The sequence below is a fragment of the Tympanuchus pallidicinctus genome, unplaced genomic scaffold (genome assembly GCF_026119805.1).
Source record: "Tympanuchus pallidicinctus isolate F22 unplaced genomic scaffold, pur_lepc_1.0 scaffold49, whole genome shotgun sequence".
Lineage (NCBI taxonomy): Eukaryota > Metazoa > Chordata > Aves > Galliformes > Phasianidae > Tympanuchus > Tympanuchus pallidicinctus.
The window spans coordinates 488,902-512,411 of record NW_026294768.1 but is presented as its reverse complement, the minus strand read 5'-3'; the positions used below and the strand labels follow the sequence as shown (position 1 = coordinate 512,411).

Sequence of the window (23,510 nt, the reverse complement as noted above, 5' to 3'; positions counted from 1 at the left end):
CTGGGGAGCACTGCTCGTGACTTCACTGTCATACTTTGAGCTCTGCCATTCATCCCGTTCATCTCCCAGAACACTGTGTTTGTTCAACTTGCAGCTGAACAATTTGTCCAAAGTGATATTGTGAGAAACAATTTCAAAGGCCTTTCTAAAATTCAGAAACGATTACATCCACCACCTTTCCTTCATCCACTGAGCAGCTGACTTGACTTGAAGGATATCAAGTTACTAAGAAAGGATTTTCCTTTTGTGAACGACATTGACTATTCCTGACAATTGTTTTTTTTTTTTCTTTAAATACCTGTCAATAACACCCAGAACTCTTCTCTAAGACCTTTATAGGGACAGAAGTTAGTCTAAAACGTCTTCTTGGGTCTTCTCTCCTGTCCTTCTAGATTATCAAGCTATGATTTCCTGAATCAACTACCTGACTTACAGTGAAACGCAGGTCAAAGTTTCCATGGAAATGATATGAATGAGATGAAAAATGATGCATAACATCAAGTAGATTCTAGATTTGCTGAGTTTTCTATAGAGTTATAAAAATAAAACATTCAAAGCTTAATGAAGTTTTTATTCAGCTTTTTTTATAGAAGCTGACATTTACTGCAAATATTTTGGAGGTATTTGCCAGTTCCACTTTGTTCAGTTTCACATCATGTAATCAAATGTCTCTTAGAATTGGAGAGGGGGGATTTAATACTGCCTTCAGAGCAGGAGGAGGCAAGATTTCAAGTGAACGTTGTAGCTAATTAAAGGAAATTTAGATGGCTTATTATTAAAGAGAACATTATTTTTCCTTCCTGATAGAACCTCATTTTCATTTTTAAAGATTAGCAGTCATTAATCTGAAACAAAATGGGAAGAAAGCTGCAAAATTTCATGTGTAGTCTATCTAGTTTCTGTAGGACATGAGTGATGCTTGCAGTACTTTCAAAAAGGGGAGGGCTGTATAATCACTAGTATTACAACTTGTCAAGAACTGTTTCACCCATCAGATGAATTTTTTGAGTCCTCACAATGCCTGTACAGCAGTGAAGTGAACCTCAGTTATTTCAGGGTATCATAGGCTGCATACCTGTTTGTCATTAGAATATAAAAGGAAATGTAGAGGCACTGAGGAAAAAAAGAAAAATAAGCATCTGGCTTCACGTAGGAAAGATAAATAAGCAGTTTTGTAGCTGCATACTTTATTTGATGAAAGATATTCAGATGGCATTTCCACATTCAGCACAGGTGAAATTTTTAAACCAATGGATAATATATATGTGTATATTTGTGTTTTAAACAGTAGTATGTCAGAGTTTATATGTTAAAGTTTTCTATTTCTCAAAGAATAATGTTCATTTTTCAAAATCAGAATGCAAGGAATAACAGTATTTCATTCTGGGTGGATTTTGTGCTCTTTTCTGCTGCTTTTCCATGCCCACTGCTAGATCAATCTGCATATGTATTCAGCTAATGACATTGCCAAATCCACATTCTCAAATACTAACTTAAAAACTGAATGCTATTGTCTATCAATAAACAGCATCAAGCAATGAAATCAAGGGAGAGAAAACGGCTGTCCTGCTAAGCTGCTTCAGACCTTCCCTGCCTGTAGAATATGATGTTTGCAGTGCTTTTCTCTCTAAAGCCTTCTTCACGTGAGGTGAGCAGCCTCACCTCCTGGCTCCTGGGCTCTCTGCTGCCCTGTCTTTCCTCTCTTGACAATCCAATTGCATCTCGCACTATTCTCCTCAGTAACGATTTCTGGCTTACTTTGCCCATGAGCATCTCAGAATGAGATATTTTCATATATCAGGATGTTGGCCCTCCTTTTACCTGGACCCTGAAATGCTCTCTAGTGGCTGAGTGCTTATCATTGCTGAAAGAGTAAATTACTACAGCTGATGATATGAATCAGTCAACAATTGAGAGGTAAGAAAATAAATAAATGTGTGCACTAGATTTTTTATTTAACACTTGAAATGATCGGTGAAGTTAATTCTATGTACAAAATAAACCCCAATAACGTAAGCCAATCTAAAATTATAACATCCATTTTATTTGGTCATAAATCCTGGAAGCTATCTAATCCAAACTGTTCGTATCGCTAGTGGAAAATGCCAACACTGTGACAAACGTTTGTTCAGATGAAAATTTTAGTTTGCTTTTTATGCCCATAAGAGACAGCAAGATCTCTGTGATCTAAGTCTCTTTCTACGAATGACTGCACAGTTGTAGTCCACAGCCCAGTGGTGTCTGTGAAACAGACCCAAAAAAACTGTTTTCATTTAAAATTTTGAGACTAGGAATGCCCAGCAGTTCATGAAAGTGAGAATTGGCAGTAATATAATCAAGGACTCTGAGGACCGTCATAAGATGGAATCTGTCCTTCTGCCTCATGTTTCAGTAGGATGTGCACAAGATCTGCATTCAGGCCAGTTGATGACTTTCCCATTCTCTTTCACACAGCTTTCTGCACACCTTAGTAACACTGTGTGCCTAAGCATAATGTTGTGTGGCATGTCTGTTAGCTTTATAATCACATTCTGTCCTTCTGTTCTTCAGCTGAACAATAGCTTTACTCCTTTCAGACCAAAATTCATTAGATGTGCCCAGTTCTGACACAGATTTCCTGCAAGCTGGCTTCACAATTCCCCCTGGTCTCAGTTTTACGCATGGAGGAAAGCATCCAATGACTACTAATGGATTTGAAAGTCAATGTTTTACTGTTTTTAACACAGTTTGAGGTAGAAAGAAGTTTTCCATGAGGCATCATTACTATAACAAATCTGAAGTGATCCATCCAGAGACACTATACTTGAGGCATTCCTAGAAGCATTCATTTAAGTGGTAGTGTTTTCTTAGAAGGAAAGGGAAAATTTCAAGACTTCCTCATTATTTTCAGATGTCCCTCAGAATTAATTATTTTGTTTGGTTCCATGAAATGTAGCTAAAAAAGCTGAAATGATCAGACCATTCCATTCTGTTCAGCAGTGGCAAGAGCTCATCTGAAAGGCTGGGCCCAGGCTGGAACATTGTTTTTCTGAGGTGTGCTAACTAGAGAAGGTCCAAAGGAAACAACCTGGACAATCCTGCATCTGTACATACTGTGGGATGAATGGATAGAAAGCAGCTACATGGAGAAGGACTTAGGGCTCCTGAGGGATGAGAACTGGACATAAGCCAGCAGCATGCACTTGTAGCTGATAAAGATAATCGTATCCTGGGCTGCAGAAGAAGCAGCACGGCCAGTAGGCTTACAGTGATGATTTCTCCCCCTCTCTTCTGCCCTTCTGAAGCTCCACTGGAGTACTGCATTTAGCTCTGGGTCCCTTATTGTAAGGAAGATGTGGTGCTGTTGATGATCAGAGAGCTGTTTACTCTCCTATGAGGACATACTGAGAAAGTTGAGGTTGTTCAGGCTGAGTAAAAAAGGTTGCAGGGAAACCTGACAGTGACCTTCTAATATTTAAAGGGATCTCGCAGGAGAGATGAGGATAGCCACTTTATTAGGGAGTGTAGTGACAGGACAACAGGTAATGGATTCAAACTGAAAAGAGGTAGATTTAGATTAGATATTAGGAAGAATTTCTTCACTATGATAATGGTGAGGCATTGGAACACCTTGCCCAGAGAAGTTGTTGATGTCTCATCACCACAGGTGTTCAAGGTCATGCTAGACGTGGCTTTGGGTAACCTGTTGTAGTAGACTGTGTACCTGCCCATGGCAGGGAGGTTGAACCAGCTGATCTTTAAAGGTCCAACCAAACCTACGCTGTGATTCTGTGCTTCTATGAAGAATGATCAAATGTGTAGGCATCCTGTAGACTGAAGAAATGTAGGTTCCTTAATCTCAGAAAAAGAAGATCAAGATCACATGCAACTGTTTTCGTCTATAGAAAAGGTAGCTCCAGAAACAAATTGCCCCTTCATTATAAGCCTTGGAGTCAGAACAAAATGTAATGGGCTTAAATTACACTGAAGAAGATTTGGATTTAAAGAAAACATTGCTATCAGGAAGTGTGTTTGGATGCTGAAACAGATTTCCTCACGTTGCTCAAGTCCCTCAGGGCACTAATTATTTACTCCTTCTGGAAGAGGGACGTATTCGTCATGATTTGTGTTGTCTTTTCTGTGATCATTATTCTATCTCCTGTTTTCGTCCTGAATCTTCAGTAACTCACAACAACAGCCTCTCCCACCAAAAGGACAGACGTCTTTCACAATCCTTATATGTGGATACATAGATGCATTTTCAGATTCACGTCTGCAGGAACAGCAATGGACACTGATGCACACACAGAGAATTTATCAAAGAGCAATCAAATGATCTGTAGAAACAGTGTTTGAAATCAACACAGATGTGGATAATCGTTTTTCTGAGTAAATCTCATAATATCTGTGTCTTTAAACCAAAGACCACAACCCCAACAAGTTGCCTCAGTGACCAGTGCACTGGTTTTCCCAAAAGTGTTACAGCTTTTTAGTAACAAGTTTATAGATGCATTTTGTCTCTCCCTTGTCTCCTGCAACCCCATTCCCAATAAATATTTATAAGCAATTTCTTTTATGGAACAGCTGACATTCTGGGGAATTCCTAGTTTCCAGACTGTTTGCTTGATGAGAACAAGAGTGGCTAAAGGAGAGACATCCATTGCTGCTGAGTTTCAAACACTGCTCAGACCTGCAAGCACCAGCTAGAAAGTACCCAGGAACACTCTCCTAGTTTACCCTGTCCAAAGTGTTAAATTACAGCCAATAGAGATAATACAGGTTTTGTCTTAGCTGTGTAACTTTCCTCCACACCAGCAAATAGTTTCTCTGAGCTTAATGGTCAACTCGATTGTAGCTTGTAACTTGAGAGTCTCACCAATAGTACACACAGCTGCCATAGAGCACCCAAAAAGGTTTCCTTACTGTTTTCCAGTTCCTTTTAATAATCTATGTAGTGTAAATACTAAGAACATGATGGAAAGTAAATGTTCAACTATGGGGATTTTCAACCTTGTAACGAGAACACGAAGTGTATGAGAATTATTTCTAGTTGGATAATATCTTTGTGCTTTAAAGATTATTTGGACTAGGAATTAAAGCTTTTCATTTTACTTCTCACCTTAAGAAGTGTAATGGCTCAGATTTGGGTGTAAGCAAGATAAATGTCAGTTAAGAATGACAAAGGTGAGAACTTTTTCCTTAGTCTTTGAGAAAGGGATTGAGCTTTCTGCCTTTCAAGTTTTTTATGATAGCCTTAATGCATTCAGATTTGTTTTAACTGGTATTGCTTCCGTTACTTTATTGAAATAATTATCGATAAAGTTATTCTGGAATTTTCTGCTCCCAAATTTAATGTGTATCGAAGCAGCTCTTCAAAGTAGACCTATCATTACTATTGCATCTTTTGTAGAATTATGATCTACTCTCAAATAGATTCAATTTGAATGTGTTTGTTCTTAATTTGCAGAATACTGAATTTATGAAGAACAGTTTTGATATTCTGAAGGAACTGGAGGAGTGCCAACATTAATGCTAGTAAGATTTTTTTTTTTTGCTGATTACTATGTTGAACATAGTTAATTTCATACCAGTCATGAGATTTTACAGTAGAGTGTAATATACTGTGAGCCTAAGCTTCCACATTATCTCAAAATCAGTAGCATTGTATCATACTACAATAATGACCCAATTAACCTATCATACTCTGCTCTAATAGATCCCAGTTTGATGCAGCATCTTTGTCTAGTTTCAAAAAAAGTAGATTGGGTTCACTGTAAGCACTAAAAAAAGATTTAAAAAAAAAAAGATATTTCCCCTTTTTCCATGCCAGAAACAGCATGAAGTTCTAAAGGAAATTATGTTTTTTTCCTACATTCTGGGCTGTCCAAGGAAGAGAACATCTGGGGTATTCTGGAAAAATATAAAAGGTCTATCTGGGATGAGGATGAAATAATTACATTGAGAAGACTTGCCAGCAGCCTTCCTCATATTAATCAAAGGCTCATACCAGAGACAAAAATGTTGATATTCTATAGTTTTGACAAAGGCAATCTTAATTTTCTGTCTCAGTTCCTCCTCCTGAAACCTGATTTCTGTAGACTTATTTCTTGCCATCTTCCTCTTTTCTAGCAATGTATTTCCCTGTTGGAATTTCTCTTTTTTTAAGTACGTACAACAGAACTTATACTAATTTGAGGTTCTCACAATCTGCTAGTCCTTAGTGAACCATGAGCAATGTCAATCTCTCAAGGGTGTTCTTTGAAAGCGCTCCCACATTCCAAGGCTAAATGAGAGTTTGTGGAATGCCTCACTTATATAAAATTACCTTAACTTTTCAGTTAGGAACCCAGTCCTACAGCCATGTTAGGGCTTATGTAGGTAAAGGAAAAGGAATGACTTTGTAATGTCCTTTTCAATACATAAACATAAAATCAGTGAGCAATTCAGTTTGAGAGGAAAAACAGATTTCAATTCATATTATTGAAAAATAATATATATATAAATTATATATATATTATACTATATATATATACTATATATAAATAAAGTCATTTTATAGAGTTAAAGTCAAGAGAGAAAGACTGATACAAGCACAGTGGGGATAAGGAGTGGTGATCTCAGTATCCTTCCCATGATTGTCATTTCTTAGCTCAATTCAAGGTTAAACTTAAAGCTATCCTACCTGACACCCTTGAGGAAGAAACTGAAGGAGAAAGTCTTGCTCAACCAGTATGACAAGCACCATGGGGGGCATCTACTATTACAACTATTACAGCTGTTTTATTCATAACTCACACTTCCCTCCATACAAGGTATGGGTTCAAGAAAAGGCTTCTAAAGCGCTTCTTTTTTCTCTCACAGGGAGCTGCAGGAAGGGATGGTGGGAGGCTGTGAATGAATTTTATGGAAAATAGCTTATTAGTTGGTTCTTGATATAAATGTGGGTCTCCTGGAGTTATTTGAGGGTGCATTTTCTGTTTCCAAACCTAGAGGAACATAGGAAGACCACAGAAATAGTTGCTATAAAATGGATGAGAAATCGTTAGGGAAAGATGGGAGCTTTTTTGTAGGGCAGAATATTAGAAAATAAAAGTGGCACACACTCTAAACATTTTAGGGAAGAGTTACCCAGATAAAACAGAAATGAATGGGAAAATAATTAGGAATTAAGGAGATCTGAAAATGTGAAAATCACTGCTGTAGTAACAGAAGAGAAGTAAAGAAATATTACAATGTTTAGGACTTAGCAATACATACTGACTTGAACTGTGGAAAAACATTTTCTACAAAATAGAGATAGTAAATCTGTTTTGCTTTTCTTTTTTTCTTACCAACCAATATACAAAGTCGAATTTGCAGAGTGTAATTGGCAGTTTTCCATTTATGCCAGTTTCTTGTTTCCTTTACATTTCTGTTCCTGGTATCAGCAAAAAGAAGTGTTAATTAACCTTTGCAGCAAAGCAATGTAAGCCTATGTTCAGAATTCAAAACGTCTTCTGACAGGAGACTGCAGTCTGCAGTAAATTGTAAGTAATGCTGGCCTGTCAATTAAACAGGACAAGATAGGGAAAAAAGGACAGAAGATCATATTGTATTCTTGAACTGAAAAGAGCAACAAATTGGTCAGTCAGAAATAATTGTCTGCATCACTGACTGCAATTACTTTTAATGGGACTGTGGTAGTTTCAGCACGCTGTTCTTAGACACTGCTTGTGAGCCAGGGAGATGAAACTGTCCAGGTTTTTGGAAAACATGACTGAAGGAATGGTGTTTCACTGCAAAACTGGACCTGATTCAGAATGAAATGCATAGAGTAATGATGTGCTGTAAATTATCTGAAAACAAATACAACAAACTTCTGAAATGAGACAAAATGATTCAGAGTATAACACCAGGTTTGGATAAAGCAGTAACGCTGTGCGTGCATTGGTCAAATGAAACTAACTTAATTGAAGACATTTCAGTAGGGATGGGGTTTTTTTTTTGTTTGTTTTTGTTGTTGTTGTTTTTTAAATTATTTTTGTAATTCTAAACCTTCTTACATTCTTGAAACAGTCAAACCTTCCTAAATGGAAAGAAAGGAGTGCCATGCAAAAGATGCACTGTGGTTACATGGAAAGTGCAGCTCAAGACTTGTTTCTCACCAGCTTCTGAAGGTGCAAAAGAGCACCAAAAACAGGCTCCACAAGTAGTTGCCAGATAAAGAACAGAGGACACAGCAAAGAACGTACGTAGAGGAAGAAGAAAGAAGGACCTTGATGCAGAAAGCATAACTGGTCTTGTTTTTCCAGGTTTTCAATTCGTGTGGAAATCTTTTGATAGGATAGAGGCAAAGGTTAGTTTTTGATAAGGTGGATGAAAGCTGATAAGAGCCTGTATGTTTCTTACCTGTTGTTTACTTAGTAAAAAATGTTTTGTGCTTTTCTCTATTTTTAAGGGAATCAGATTTTCTTTGATTCCTTTTCAGTTTTAATTTTTTCTTGATATCTCATTACATTTTTATGTGTTTTTCATAAGTAGTCAATCTTTGTTTGCTAGTCACTTGCTTCTGTGAACTTTATACCAAGCAGAAAGTGGAAAGAATAATATTTCTAGAAATACAGTTCTGGAATTCAAATGATATCTTCAATATATGAGATCAAGAATGATTGGGGGATGAAAATTTAATTTGTATGGAGTATATACACATTTAATTTATCGAATTAAATAGACAATAATTAAATTGAACAACAAGCTAGGAAAGATGATTAACACCGCAGGCCTCCTTAGTTTTCTAATTATGAAAGTTTCACATATACAGATAAAAATGTATTCAAAAAACCACATGTGGAAAAGGGAAAAATGTGGATAATTATCAGTGAATCTTAAAAAATGCCATAATGAGTTTCAGTTTCATTGGATCTATATTTTTTATCTGAGGTATTTTCTAATTTTTATCTACTGAGATCTTAGATGAAGAATCTACTGCTTCTTGTTGAAATCACGTCATGACTGCTAATTAATAATGAAAACTTTTCTTTGTGTCTAGTAGAGAAAATGTTCTTCTGAAGCTGAAAATTATTAGTTTGAGTTCTACAGATGCAAGTTACTTCAAGAAATTAAAAAAATCCCAATTTTCTGACCGCTGGACTCTTGTCTCAAGGCTTTTCTCTACTTACCCTCAAAGTCAATTTCTTCTGCCTTGTACTATAAGAAACATGTTTTGTTCATTAGGAAGGATGCCTGGTTTAAGCACAGTCTACATAATTCACTGAATTTAAGATTTCTGCTGAGAAAAAAAATAATCCAAGATCCCTTGTACAGTTTGCCTACTGACAATACTTTACATCTCAGTTCTTATTAGAGGTGCAACGGCAAATGTTGTGCCATACGTGAACTACAAATAAATACCTTCTGGCATTCACATGACCACCCCAATATCTTACCTTTCAGTAACAATTTGCTTACACGTTTTGCAGAAGCAAGGAAGCATGAAATGACTTGTCCCTCGTGTTATAGCAATGTCAAGAGAGTTCCCAGCTTGTGCTAGATCTGTGATTTGTATTTCTAATTTAAGCAGCTGAATTCCAACAGCATCAACTCTTCCTCTGAAATAATTTACATTTGTCTGCAAACACTTGTGGTTTTTTCTCACTCTTAATATAAAACTGGACATTCAGCTTAATATGATTTCCAGGTTTTAAGTACTGCTCTGTTTCTCCAGTCATTAGGGTGCTATTTGAATAACACTGTGCAGCAGCTGATGTATGCTTATCTGGGAAAAATAATAATAATAATAATGAATTGCTGCACCCTAGCATCTCAAGACGACAAGTTATCCTGGGCTGATCCTTTTAATTACTGATGGCAGGCAGGGGAACTTGCCAGCACCACCTCCTGGTAAGCAGGTACTGCTCAGTAGCACCTGTCCTCCTGCAGCACACTGAAGGAAGGAGGCATCCATCCATGTCTGAGGAAAGATTAATTGCTACTTTATATTCCTCATAAACTGGCACACTGCCATCTGTTTTCACTACAGTGTTCATACAACAGGACAGATTACTGCTTTATTTTCAACTTCCTTGCACTGCTGTTTCACAGAGGCTCTTGGAACTTTTTGGTAGGGCTTTTGTATGGAGGTGTGGAACTGCTCTGCCTTTTAACTTGACTTCTGGACTCACTGCTTTTAGCAGAGCTGATGTGAGCGTGGAATTTTGCTCCCTCCTGATTGAGCACCCTGCCCAAAGCCCTCTGGATCCCCTCTGTCTATGATCTGCTACCTCTTTCCCTGCAGTCACAGAATCATATACTAACCTGAGTTGGAAGGGACCCACAGGGATTGAGAAGTCCAAACCCTGACTCCACACAGCACCACCCAAAATTAAACCCTATGTCTGACATAGAGTTCTCCAAACACCCCTCAAACTCCGGCACTTTGGGCCATAGCCTGGGATAGCCTGTCCCATGCCCACTAGTCTTTGGGGAAGAATTTTTTCCTAACCCCCAACCTGAGACCTTCCCCAAAACAGCTCCATGCCATTCTCTCAGGTTCTGTTGCTATCTGGAGAGCAGAGCTCAGAGCTGCCCCTCTGTTCCCCTTGTGAGGAGCTCAGCCTCCTCTTCTCCACACTGAACAAATTAATCATTTATCTGCACTTCAGTAAGGCATTTGATATGGTCCCCTCTAACATCCTTCTCTCCAAACGATATGGATTTGATAAGTGGGCTGTTCTTTGGAAGAGGAGCTGGTTGAGAGATTGTACCCAGAGATGTGACCAAGGGCTCAATGACTGAATGGAGTTCAGTGACAAGTGGTGTCCCTCAGAGGTCAGTACTGGGACCAGTGTTCTTTAGCATCTTTGTCAATGGCTTTGACAGTGGGGTCAATTGCACCCTCAGCACATTTGTGAATGACGCCAAGCTGCGTGCTGCGGTCAAGACACCCAAGGGATGGGACTGCATTCAGAGAGACCTAGACTGGCTCAAACATTGGGCACAGGAGAACCTCATGAGGCTCAACAAAGCCAAGTGCAAGGTCTTGCATCCGGGTCATGGTAACCCCCACTGTTAATACAAGCTGGAGGATGAAAGCTTTGACAGCAGCTCTGCCAAAAAGGACCTGGAAGTACTGGTGTGTGGGAAGCTGAACATGAGCCAGTGATGTGCCCTCACCACGCAGAAATCCAATAGCATCTTGGGCTGCATGAAAAGAAGCATGGACAGCAGGTCAAGGGAGGTGATCCTGCCCTTCTGCTCTGTGCTGGTGAAGCCTCACCTGGAGTGCTGCATCCAGATGTGGAGTCCTCAGTACAGGAGAGACATGGACCTGTTGGAGTGCATCCAGAGCAGGGCCACAAAAGTCATCCAAGGAATGGAACACATCCCCTGTTCGGACGGGTTGTCAGAGCTGAGGCTGTTCAGCCTGTAGAAGAGAAGGCTATGAGAGACTGGAGAATGGCCTTTCAGCAAAGGAGGGCAATGAGAAGGAAGGGGACAGACTCTTCAGCAGGATCTGTTGTGATAGAACAAGGGGAAATGGTTCCAAACTAAAATAGACTTAGATTGGATATGAGGAAGAAGCTTTTTACAGTAAGAGTGGTAAGGCACTGGAATGAGTTGTCCAGGAGGTGGAAGATGCCCTGTTCCTGAAGACATTCAAGGCCAGGCTGGACAGGGCTCTGAGTAGCAAGATCTTTCTGCAGTGTTACTGCATTTTCTGTCCTACTTTACTGCTATTTGATGGACTAGGATGATCATTTTTTGAAATAAAAAAACCTGACACTTATTTTTTAAGAATTGAAAAGCAGCAGTTTCATCAAAGCACTGAGTATGACAAGTACTGAGATTTTCTTGAACTAAAAAGACACAGATGGTCTGGGCAAACTACTTGGCAGTTATGCCTTTTCTCTGGCTAGCTGAGAAACTGATCAAATGGCTCATGCTTTAATTACATCCCTATTTTCAAACCCCTGTTCTAATGCTTTTCAAGGTTGTAACAGGATGTGCTATTAATTTTTTTCCACAAGTGAGTGGGGAGCTGTTTGTTTTCCTGTACTCAGATTTATCATGATCTCCTCTATTAAAAAACATCTCTAGCATTGAAATGAAAGCAGCAAGTATTCAGAGTGGGTCATGTCCAAGTAGAAACACAGAATCATAGAACATCCTAAGTTGAAAGGGACCCACAAAGATCATCAAGTCCGACCCCTGCCTCCACAATGGACCATCCAAAAATCAAATCGTATCTCTGAGAGCGCTGTCCAGATGCTCCTTGAACTCCAGCATTCAGGGCCATGCCCACTGCCCTGCACAGCCTGTCCCATGCCCACCTCCCTCTGGTGAGACCCTTTCCCTAACAGCCCACAGACACTGCTCTGTTGGACATCAGGAAGATGTTCTTTATCTTTTCTTGTATTTTATTTTCAAGTTGATACCACGCTATAGAGATGACATTTAATTACAATCAAAAATAAAAATAAAAATGAAAATTCAACAGATAAGTTAACATGTTGCATGTGTCTTTAAGTAAGGAGAGGGCATGGGCAATCCATATAGTTGCTCACCACAGAGTGTCATACAAATAGTAGAACAAGCATTGCTATTTAATACAAAATAAATTCAAAATTAGGAGCAGAAACTTGGAAAAAGACTTGTGAGAGGCTCAACAAAACATGTTCAAAACACTCAGTTGCTAATACTACATTTATTTGATGCCTGCAGATGCAAGAAGCAGTGCTTAGAAACAGATTAGCGAGGCCCATCTTTTAGGAGTGTTTTGGGTTAGAGGAAAGAAGGATCTATTAATACAAACTGCCCTATATAGAGAACTTTGTTCTCTCTGATTCTTCCCGTGTTGTTCCCCCTCTCAGCTATTAATTTAGAAACAATTCTTCCCTAAGTGGATTTTTACAAGTTTCCCTAATCTCCTAAATTTGAATATAGGTGAAATTTTTTCCACACTCTGCACCTAACTCCAGATATCTCTATCACAGTAACACCCAATGGCAGCTTCAGGATCTTTCCATTCACCATCAACCAGTTCATACCACAAGGCATCAAAATGGACCACCTCCTTAAGACTTCATCTTGTGCTGCCTCCCCTTATCTTATTGATGAACCCAGGGTGGTTAATTTGCCTTTTTTCCTATGATGACCACTCATTTGAGAGACTGGAAGAGAGACAGCCTATGCAATCTAACAGCATCATTCCTTTCCCATTCTCAGGACAAGAAAAATTATTCAGAGGAGAAAAGCAGATCTTTAAGAAAGACAGGCCTGAAATGCAGGTCGTCAGGCCTGAGCAGAAGTCTGAAGCTAGGGAACTACTAGCAGTATTTGTGCAGGGAAAAGCTGTTAAGATTAAACATACTTATAAATAAATCCTTGGTTGCAGAAGTAAATTTCACCCTTTTCTATCCAGTGATGTAGAATTTCACTTCTGCTGTACACAGGAGAAAATAGCTATCTGTACATTCTACTTCTAACCTACAAATTCCTAAAAAATAACACTGTCTCCACACTGCATAGAGAAGTATTCTGGCTTACACTTCTCTGAACAATGCTTGTCTGTTAAGTAGCACTAACAGTGCACATCTACCCCAGCAAACAAAATGGACAGCTTGCATCTCTGCAGCTAAGCTTTCTACCCCATAGCAACAGAACAGCTTTACCCATATCATCTACTAAGAATGGTCCATGGCTAATACTATTCCCTAAACACCTTTGGTCTTACACACAGAGTGCTTGTTGACTACAAAAAATGCCCCAGAGAAAGTGCTGATGACTCATTAGGACTGGGATCCACTTAACCTACCTCCTAACTTAATGAATACCACCATGGTCATAGGCCCAAGATCACAATGTCCATCTGCTTCCAGAACACAGCAATTGCATTTTACAGGGATTTTATCAAACCAGTCACCATTTTTAAAAGAGTGTGAGCTTTTCTCTCTCTGATGCTGAAATGACCAGAGCCCTGGAGTAGAAAATCTGTCTCCTCAGAGCATCCCCCAAGGCATGCAAGATCAAGACATTTATGACCAGATACTCTTTAAAGTGGAAAATCCAAAGCCTAAAATTTGAAAACAGGTCTACAGCCAGCTCATGGAAGAAAGGCACGTCCTTTCCTCTAGTCCTGTTTTCCCAACCAGTAACATTTTACAGATTCTCTGGCATCCAAATCTCTTTCTTCCACCATCTCTGAGGCCTATCCATGCATCTGTACCCTACAGAAAGCATCTGAAGTGATTCTTTCTTATAATTTGTGCCTATGCTACAGGTTTGCTGTCAACTCTTCCTCCTCCAACCCCACCTCCCACATCTTGGCTCTGAAAGCTTCTGCCAGCAGCTCTTGGTGGAGAGGGATTCTCCTCTCCAGCAACTTCAAATTTCAGCCAGGCTTTGCCAGCCAGCATGAGTTAATTAGGCAGCTTTATGCTCTTCTGCTTGTCTACATGCTCTTCAAGAAAATTAGTTAGTATAAGTACTGACACAGTAAACATCCATAGCCTCTGTTTTGTGCTGCCATGCCTCACCTGCAGTACTGCTCCAGATCCTCACTGCTTTCCCACTTAATTGATTTCTTCTTCTTAATCAGCCCAAGGTTCATTTTTGGGCAACCCATATCCTATTGTTATTTTTGGGATTATGTGCCAAGTGGTGCAGAAGGGCCAGGTACTGGACAAAACTCATTTCCCAGAATCTCACATTGCCTAGAAAATATCTGGGTGCTATGGAACCACTGTTATCTTGTTGCAGTGATTCCTCATCATTTTCCCACCAATCTCTCTGAATTTAAAATATATATATATTTTTTTTAATAAGTGAAATCTTTTTGTGTGCATGTGTGTGAAGTCATTGAGATTTCTCACTGGCAAATCAACCTTTGAGCTCAAAAGCAGTATCTCACAGCTAGGTATCAACTTGTGAGCTATGGCAGGCTCTGTACAGAGTGGCACCTGACAAGGAAGGGCTAGTAACCTCATATGTGAATTCCATAGTGTAGATCCACACAGATTTACTACCTTGGATTTGGAAATAGTATACAGGCTTTTGCATAAGTCAGTGTCCAGTTAGTGAAGGCTACTGTGCCCTAGATGTCCATAAGCAGCAGGAAAATCCACCCTGTCTCTTTTCAATATCAAGCAAGAACAGTAACGAGACCAAATCATTCATCCTTTCATCTCTTCAGAGAATTTCAGTGTTGAATAGGAAAAGGTCTGTCTATAATGATGTCCTGAAAAAGAAATACCATTGAAACCACTTACTCAGAGTAAGCTTTTAAATGATTTTAAGCCTTATTGCAAATTGCCCTAAAGACATCTTAGTATGACATAGCATAACTGCGTTGTCTATGACATTTATTTTACTTCCTGCAGCATGACAGCTTGCCTTAGTATCTGCAGTGTGACTCGAGAATGGAACAAAGCGCAAGCAAATGTTAATGTGCCATATGCAAACAACAGTTAAATTCGCTGTTGGCAGCAGAATTCAGAGCATTATTCGGGAAAATTCCAGCCATGACCCTTATCAAAAATGTCAGCCTGCAGTGAAGAACTTGCATCTATATGAAAATAAATAATTCTGCAGGCTTTTTAAAATTAGCTTTTACTGGGACATGTGTTTTCCTGTTTTTGTTCTGTTTCAGTTTTGTTTTGCTTACAGCCACTTATATGACATTGAAACATATCAGATTTATTAACAAAGTACTGAATTGTATATTTTATACTGCGACCAAGATGGATTTCATCCACTGCAATGATTACAGAGCAAGAAATTAATTTCACTTTTAATTTCAGAATTTCTCATAACATATGAGACAAATTCTCTCAAAGACTAACCCTGGTAGGGTAGAATCTTTGCTTATACAAATGGACTTTTAAGTAGAAGTGAATCTATTCACCAATTTTTTAAAAGTGAGACTTTTTGGAAGGAGTGAGTGAGTGAGAGGAGAGCAGGGAATAGTGGGGGCGGATTGCACCAAGAGGGGTGGGCTTAGCCACAGTCCATGTAATCATTCTATGTAGGAATTGTTCTATAAGAAAAATCAGATGAATTAACACACTGATTGGCAAGTCTGATTTCTGATGAAAGTTCATTTCCAGGAGAAAATCTGTTGGAACTGCAAAATAAGTCTTGAAATAGAAGATCTGTTATTGTAATATAGCCATCAAAATATACAGTCCCTAATTTTTTCTAATAAGACTGAAGCAATTCATTCCAATAACCTGAAGTAACATCATCATCCACCGTGTTCAACGTACTGAATGCTGAACTAAGACAGCAGATTCCTGGGGAAACTGTGGATGAGGATAAGCAGCTGTAGCACTCTTTTCTCATCAAGAAGCAATAGAGAGGTCCCCCAAGTAGCTCAGCTCTGTCTGTTCTCTGGCAGTGAGAGGATATTGCCACACCCCTAATGTGTAGTTCTACTGGGTGTAACCATTATAATACACCAAAATGGTCAAACACTAATCTGATGACATCAGAACAAAAGCTTGCAGTCTTGTTGAAACAGAGGGTAAACATTAATGCTAGGATCCAAGGCATCAGCATAGAGCTGCATCAGAAGAAGTTCAGACTAGATTTTAGGAAAAGGTCCTTCACTTAGAAGGCGGTCAGGCTGCCTTGGGCACTATCATGGCACCAGGCCTGCTGGCACTTGGACAACGCTCTCAGACATATGGTTGAATTTTTAGGTAGTTCTGTGCAGAGCCAAGAGTTGGACTCAATGATTCTTGTGGGTCTCTTCCAGCCCTAGATTGGTTCTAGGATTCTGAGATTTTTCGCATTGGCTTTTTGTGCTGCTGTATCATTTATAGCTTTTTGATGATGCAATATTGTCAGCGCTACCTATATGTGTGTGTGTGTGTGCCTGTGTGTTTGTGTGGCCAGAAAACTCTTTCTTCAAAGGTTTTTCAATTAGCAATAACAGCATATAATTACCTCTCTTTCTAATGTTTTTTTCCTATCCAAAATAAAATGCAGGCAGCACATTTAGTTCCATAAATATTCATTACCGGTATCTGTATAATGTTTATTCCTAACTGACTGTGCTGGGGAGAGAGATATTTACTTACGTGTTCTGTATTCTTCAGTGCTGTGGCGCTATAAACTAGTCTTTAAAATGTGGAAAGTTTTCTATAGTTCAGGTGGATTTTGTTCATATTGATGGAAGTCTAATCTCATTTTATTTTTTTTGCTATACTGGTTTTACTACAGTGATTTTTGTGTGAGGACAAAGATGGTATATCAGTGTTCAGTATTATCATTCTAGGTAAAAGCATAACATCCTAGCAAATACAGCCCTTGATCTTTAACTCTATGGCTGATGAATTTGTTTTCATGAACCAGATCAGCACAGCTGAACACCAGATGACCTGAATTTATTGATTAGAGAACCTCAGAGAAAAGAGATCCTCACAGCTTGCCGAATTTAAAATCCTAAAGATTACCATCAAATAATTTTAACTTTGCCTTTTTATCACAGAAAGAGGGCAGGTCTAAACTCTGTAGAGAAGTACGCACGAGAACAGCAGCAGGGTTCAGGCACGACTTCCAGTACTTGAACTGATTCTGCTGCCTTCCCACTGACAGCAAGACAATGACAGCACTTGCTAGGCTTGTATAAGTCCCAAAAAATAAATCCTCAGGTCACTGCAAGTGAAATTCTTTCATTCTCTGAAGAAAAAAAAATACTGAAATAATTAACACATGACTTGAGGATTGATACTGCAAGAAAAGCTTTGGGACATTCAGTCACTGAAAATCATCCATAAAATATGGCTTCTTCAGTACATATCTGTAGATCTCATTCTGTCTGAGATTGAGGAGATGATCGCCTGTATATACTGAGGCTGACATAAATGGAAGGGCCTTAAAAAATGAGGAAGAAGGTTCACATCTAGCTATCTCATTACCACACTTGGTCTGAATATACACAAAGTAAATCTAGTTCAAGTGAAGGTGATAAAAGAGCATCAAAAAACTCTTACTTCCTGCAGAAAGAAGCTGGTAACAGTGGTTAGAGTTTTAGTCAAATGTGCAGTCTACCCAGACAGTTAAACACAAAATATTGTAGCTCATTCACATAGACTTTGATTTAAAATCAGAGAGAATTACTTTATGTGGGAGCTGATCCCTGCTTTACTCCTTTTCCTATTCACAGGTGTGTCACTTCATGCACTGCTCAGATTTGCCTTGCTTGAAACTTGCTTGGGAGTATTGTGCTACTAATTTCTCATGGATTTCACTTGACATTTATCTGCAACCACTGCAATCCCTCTTTGCTCATCATAGCAGGCAACTCCATTTGCTCTGCATGTAGCACCCACCATACATCCAGACACAGTCACTCTGACAGCAAAACTCTGCCTGATCTCTCCTGAGAAGAGCTACACATCACAGCTTTCAGGCCACCTAGCAAGGGCTTGAACAAACTTTAGATATACTAGACTTTAAAGCAAGAATTGGAGGGAGTGTCAGTGAAATGGATGAAGTGTGATTTCCTCCAGTTTCTTTCACACTGTAGGCATCGGGCCAAGACCTGTTCTAGCCTTGCAGCATATTAAAAATAAGTAGTTCAACTGTTGCTTATGATGATCTCAAGGTGTTTATATACGTTGTTCTTGATGTGCCCCAAAACACTGTGAGTGCTGCAGCATAATCTGTGCTTTTAAGATTTATTTCAAAAGTCTGCAATGTATCAGCTTTTTATTGCTCCAGTCAAATAGGAACAAATAGCTGAAGCTTGCAGGAGTTCTCTGTTGTCTTTTACCCAATCAATATCCATCAGATGTCACCACATACAATCTAGTAAAAAAGCATCACATAGCACAACTCTCTTGTATGACTGTAAATCCCAAGTTTATTAAAATAGGTGAAGAATAAAAACCAATTATTGAATTCACAACTCATATCTGGCTGCAATTAATTTTACATCTCATGATATCTCATGACATATTGTTTTTACTAAGTGATCTGAGACCCCTGCACATGAGAAACATGCCTGCTCTGTGGTGCCTCAGTCTTTAGGAAGACTGTTCAAGCAATCCTTTGGACAGTGTGCAAGCAAAGTGTTTGGAGAGTCATCTTCCATTATGAAAAGAGGGAAACTGTCTCCTGTTCAGAGAGTCACATTCTCCCCATATATCTTTCACAGAGCTCACCTTGAACCATGTGGGAGCTGAAGGCACAGAAGGCTGTTCCTGTCACCTCAAATAGGGACATCAAGGGATGTACCTTAATACCAACCTTCGGCTCATCAGATGTATGCACAGACTTGGAGATGAGTGACTTGGATCCTGTTCTCACAGGATGTATTTGTCTTTTGTACAGACCTTGTGCTTCTAGTAAGTGCTTTTGTTTGCTTATTTTTAACACTGCCATTGATTTTTCAGATTCCATTGAACTTCACACTGAACTCTCTCTGCACACGATTCTATCTTCAGTTTCTTCCTACAGGATGTATAAATTGGTGCCTTGATCAGGGAGCAATCTAGCAATATGGTACCTGGTCTTTGTGATTAAGGATGGAAGAAGATCTCTGAAAGGCTTACTTTTGAGACAAAAATAATCAGGAAGATAACCTTATAGTTAACGAAGGTGGGGAAATGATGAATAAAACTAGTGAAAGCAAGGGAAATCTATTTCCATGGACAGCTGCATCTTTGCACCTCTTCTCATGAGACACTTCTATACACATATTTTTGTGACTGTGAGGAAAAAGTGGTGGTTCAAGGATTTCTTCTCAGATAGGAGGATTTGTTATTTTATGACAAATGAGCAGAGAAATAAAATTCTCTGCTTCTCACTTGGTTAACTGAAGAAAACATCTTTGAAAAGTCTATTTTTGGATGTGACCAAATCCTCCCTAAAACTATGAATCAGTCAGAATCAATCTTTTTTCTTGAATTGCAATTAATACTTTCTGTATTTAAAGAAAATGTATTTAAAATTATTTCACCATCTCAGGAAAAAAAAAAAAAAAATCTGAGGTTTTGGGGATCACAGAATCAGAGAACTGTGGGGGTTGGAAGGGTCTTCTAGAAATCATCTAGTCCAAACTCTTGCCAAAGTAGGTTCTCTGCAGCAAGTTACTGTAGAGGAAAGCACCTAGATGGATCTTGAATATCTCCAGAGAAGGAGACTCCACCACCTCTCTGGGCAGCCTGTTCCAGTGCTGTGTCACTCTGACAGTAACAGAGTTCTTCCATGTACTAGTATGTGACTTCCTGTGTTCCAGTTTCTGCCTGTTGCCTCCTGTTCTGTTGTCACTCACCACCAAAAGGAGTCCACCTCCAACACCTTCACTCCAGCACTTTAGATATTTATAAATATTTATGTGATCCCCTCTCAGCCTTCTCTTCTCTAGACTGAAGAATCCCAGGTCTCTCAGCCTTTCCACATAAGGGAGATGCTCCTTGTCCTTAATAATCTTTATGGCCCTCTGCTGGACTCATTCTACTAGATTCCTGTCTTTCGTGAGCTGAGGAGCCTAGAACTGGACATGGTATTCCAGACGAAGCATCACGAGGGCAGAGCAAAGGGTCACCTTTCTCAACCTGCTGGCCACACTCTTTCTTACACCCCAGGATATCACTGGCCTTGTTTCTCACAAGGGCACACTGTTGGCTCATGGTCACCCTGTTGTCTACCGGGACACACAACTCTTCCTCTGCAGAGCTTCTCTCCAGCAGGTCAGGTCTTCTACACTTCTACCTGCAGTGACAACACAAAGCTAGAAAATGATGTCCAAGCCCATTCTCAATAACATTTGAAAAGGAAAGGTCTCTAGTAGCTGTAAGAAGATAAAACATGGAAAAGCTGATTCAGCTAGCAGAGAACCAGTCTGTCACTATTTCCAAGCCGATTTCTATCTAATAACAAGATGCTTTCTAAAGAGAAATTCTACCAAATTTAATAATATTGTATATATTTATATATACAATATATATAAGTGTATATATTTAATATACACTTCAACGCAAAGCTAAAAATTGTCTGCTTATGGAATTTCTTCAATTTCCCTTTTAGCATGCCCTGTTCCTTTATTCGTTCATTACGTAATTTTGTCAGACTGCATGTTTTCATTTTCATTCTTCAAAGGAGAAAGACTGTCATCCTCGTCAACCAGAAGATCGTTGGATCTGCTACGTCCTGCCTCATTAAAATATGCCTAGTCAGTTACATCCAGTCTAGAACCTTTATCTTCACTGTTTTCTCAGTTTCCCATAAGCATTTTTAAACACCTCAAATTATCTTATATTTAATAATAAGAAATCTACCTTATGGAGATAATCCAGCAAAAGGATCCTAAATGTAATTTGGGCTTCTTGCTCCATCCACAAATCTTGAAGCATTCGGTTTCTTCCCCAGGTCAGCTCCCTCAGTTCCTCCAGCAGGTGAACAACTTGTTCCATTCATTTTCTGTTGTGTGCTTGGTGTCACGGAGTTGACCAGATCAATCTATGTCCGTGACAGGGGCGACAGGCCTCTGCCCTCCCCCCCCCCCCCCCCCAGTCCCACAAAAAATGGGAAGGAAGGAAGGGAGGAAAAGAGCAGCGGCAACAATCTATGGAGGAAAACTTATTTTACTATAATATTGGAATACAAGATAACACAATATATATACAATTTAATTGAAATTGAGATTAATAAATCAGACAAGATGAGAGAGAGAGAGTTCCCAGGACCGATTCAAACCTGAAAAGCTTGGAACGGCCAGGAAAGCACCCTCCAGCACCCACTGCCAGGCAGCAAGAGCGCCCCCCCCACCCGGAAGGGCCAGATCCCATGACTGCTGTAATGTACAGGGATAGGTAGCTGGGATTGGGGCAGTGACACTTTAATGCCCCGTACACTACATGATGTTTTGATGTGGAATACTGAAACCCAAAAATAAAAAAAACAAAAACATAGAACCATGACAGCTTGGAAATCAAAAGGAATGGTTTTCTGTAAGGAAGCTTGTTGTGTATGCATTAATCATAGCAGTTTGTGGGGAAATCTCCTCTGAGGCCATACATGGAAAGAGAAAGAAAGCATCTATTTCAGGATGTAAGCCCTTAGGGACAAAATGCAAACACAAGTCAAGGCAAACATTAGCCTTGCTGGTGAGTGTGGGCAGAGGAGGATCCTGCTGTAAAACACCCCAGCAGTGGGACATGAAGGAATCTGTGTAGGGCAAAATTTTTCAGAATATTTCATCACGTAAAGATGCAATCAGAGGTCAGTGGGATTATAAAAAAGAATGGAACAACTTGGGTGCTTCATATCTGCTTACTGGAACTCCCTATCTCGTGCTTGTTGTGCTTCAGTGCTTGCAAATTGGGCTAATCACCTAAGCATTAGCCACCCAGAAATATCCAGAGTGAAGTGCAAAAGAACTGGTCTCATAAACTTTCCCTCAGTGCAAAGCCCAGGTAACTGGGGAAACTGCAGCTGCTGCTGCAAGGCAGCCATCTCCATCAGGTTCCTCTTCTGAGCCCATTGCCACAGACTTTATGTGTCGTGGCATGAGGAGATGCTTGAGAATATTTCAAGAGGTACTATCAGTCACTGCAAGGAGTGAGGGAGGGCACAGCAGCAGAAACAAATGTGGTTCTAGAGCAGATCTCAGTGACCCATAAGCCAGATATTGCTGCTAAATTAAAATCTCAGTATGCCTCTCTATGCTCAAGAGATCTTGGTTTTCCACTTCACATGCACTGAACACAGTGTATCTAAGTGATGATGGCCTCGTCTGCCCCTAATTTTTACATTCATTCCTTCATATTGCTGTTATGTCATTGTCGCTCACCTTTATTTTAACCTCTGGCTTCCACTCATGCTGTTTTGATAGCACCATGAAACAACCAGAAGACTCTAAGCTCAGAGTGATGAAGTAAGTAGTAATAACAATAGGGGCTGGTAAAATGATGCCTCATGATATGTTCTCTGAGAGCAGGAAGAGATAAATCAATCTGCCATCATCAAAACTGACAACTACTCTCACCCACAAACTCCTGACTACCAAGAGAGATGTCTGCACTCTGCCCTGTGGAGTCTCCAGTCCATCCCTCCACAATCCTGCAGCCACAGAAACCTGGGATTTACTAGGATTTTGAAATAACTTCAATTCATCACAGCTGCAGCCTGGAACTCAAAGCAAATCAGAAAATGTTCCAGGAATTAATTTTTAAGAGAATCTCATCTCGCTCTTCTTTTTTTTTCCTTTTTTTTAAGAGATTTGTTTGAAGGTGCCCTTGTAATTGTACATGGTCACATACAACCACTGTTTCAAAATTGCAGTGGTTTTGTATAGCCATTAATCAATAAAACACATATTAATTAAGTGCTTCATTGTGCTCTCGCATGATTTATTAGGCCTTCCTTCATTAAAGAGTTTGATCAGAAAAGTAATTAAAGAGTGAACTGTGGCATCAACGCATACTTTGCATCAATTATTAGAAGCATGTATCTTAGAACAAAAACGTGGTAATGAATGCTTGAGCGGCCATGGGTTACACTTGATGTCAAATGATCTGAACTGTTAATACCAATAATCCTTGGCT

General features: G+C 39.4%; 1 long non-coding RNA gene across 1 annotated transcript; it reads left to right on the top strand.

Moving 5' to 3' along the window:
* Positions 1–5,069: 5,069 nt before the first annotated feature.
* Positions 5,070–23,189, top strand: LOC128090684 (uncharacterized). Its single transcript, XR_008211058.1, has 4 exons — positions 5,070–5,163; positions 5,447–5,514; positions 19,118–19,307; positions 22,799–23,189. It is a non-coding gene; the product is annotated as an uncharacterized LOC128090684 (long non-coding RNA).
* Positions 23,190–23,510: the final 321 nt, after the last annotated feature.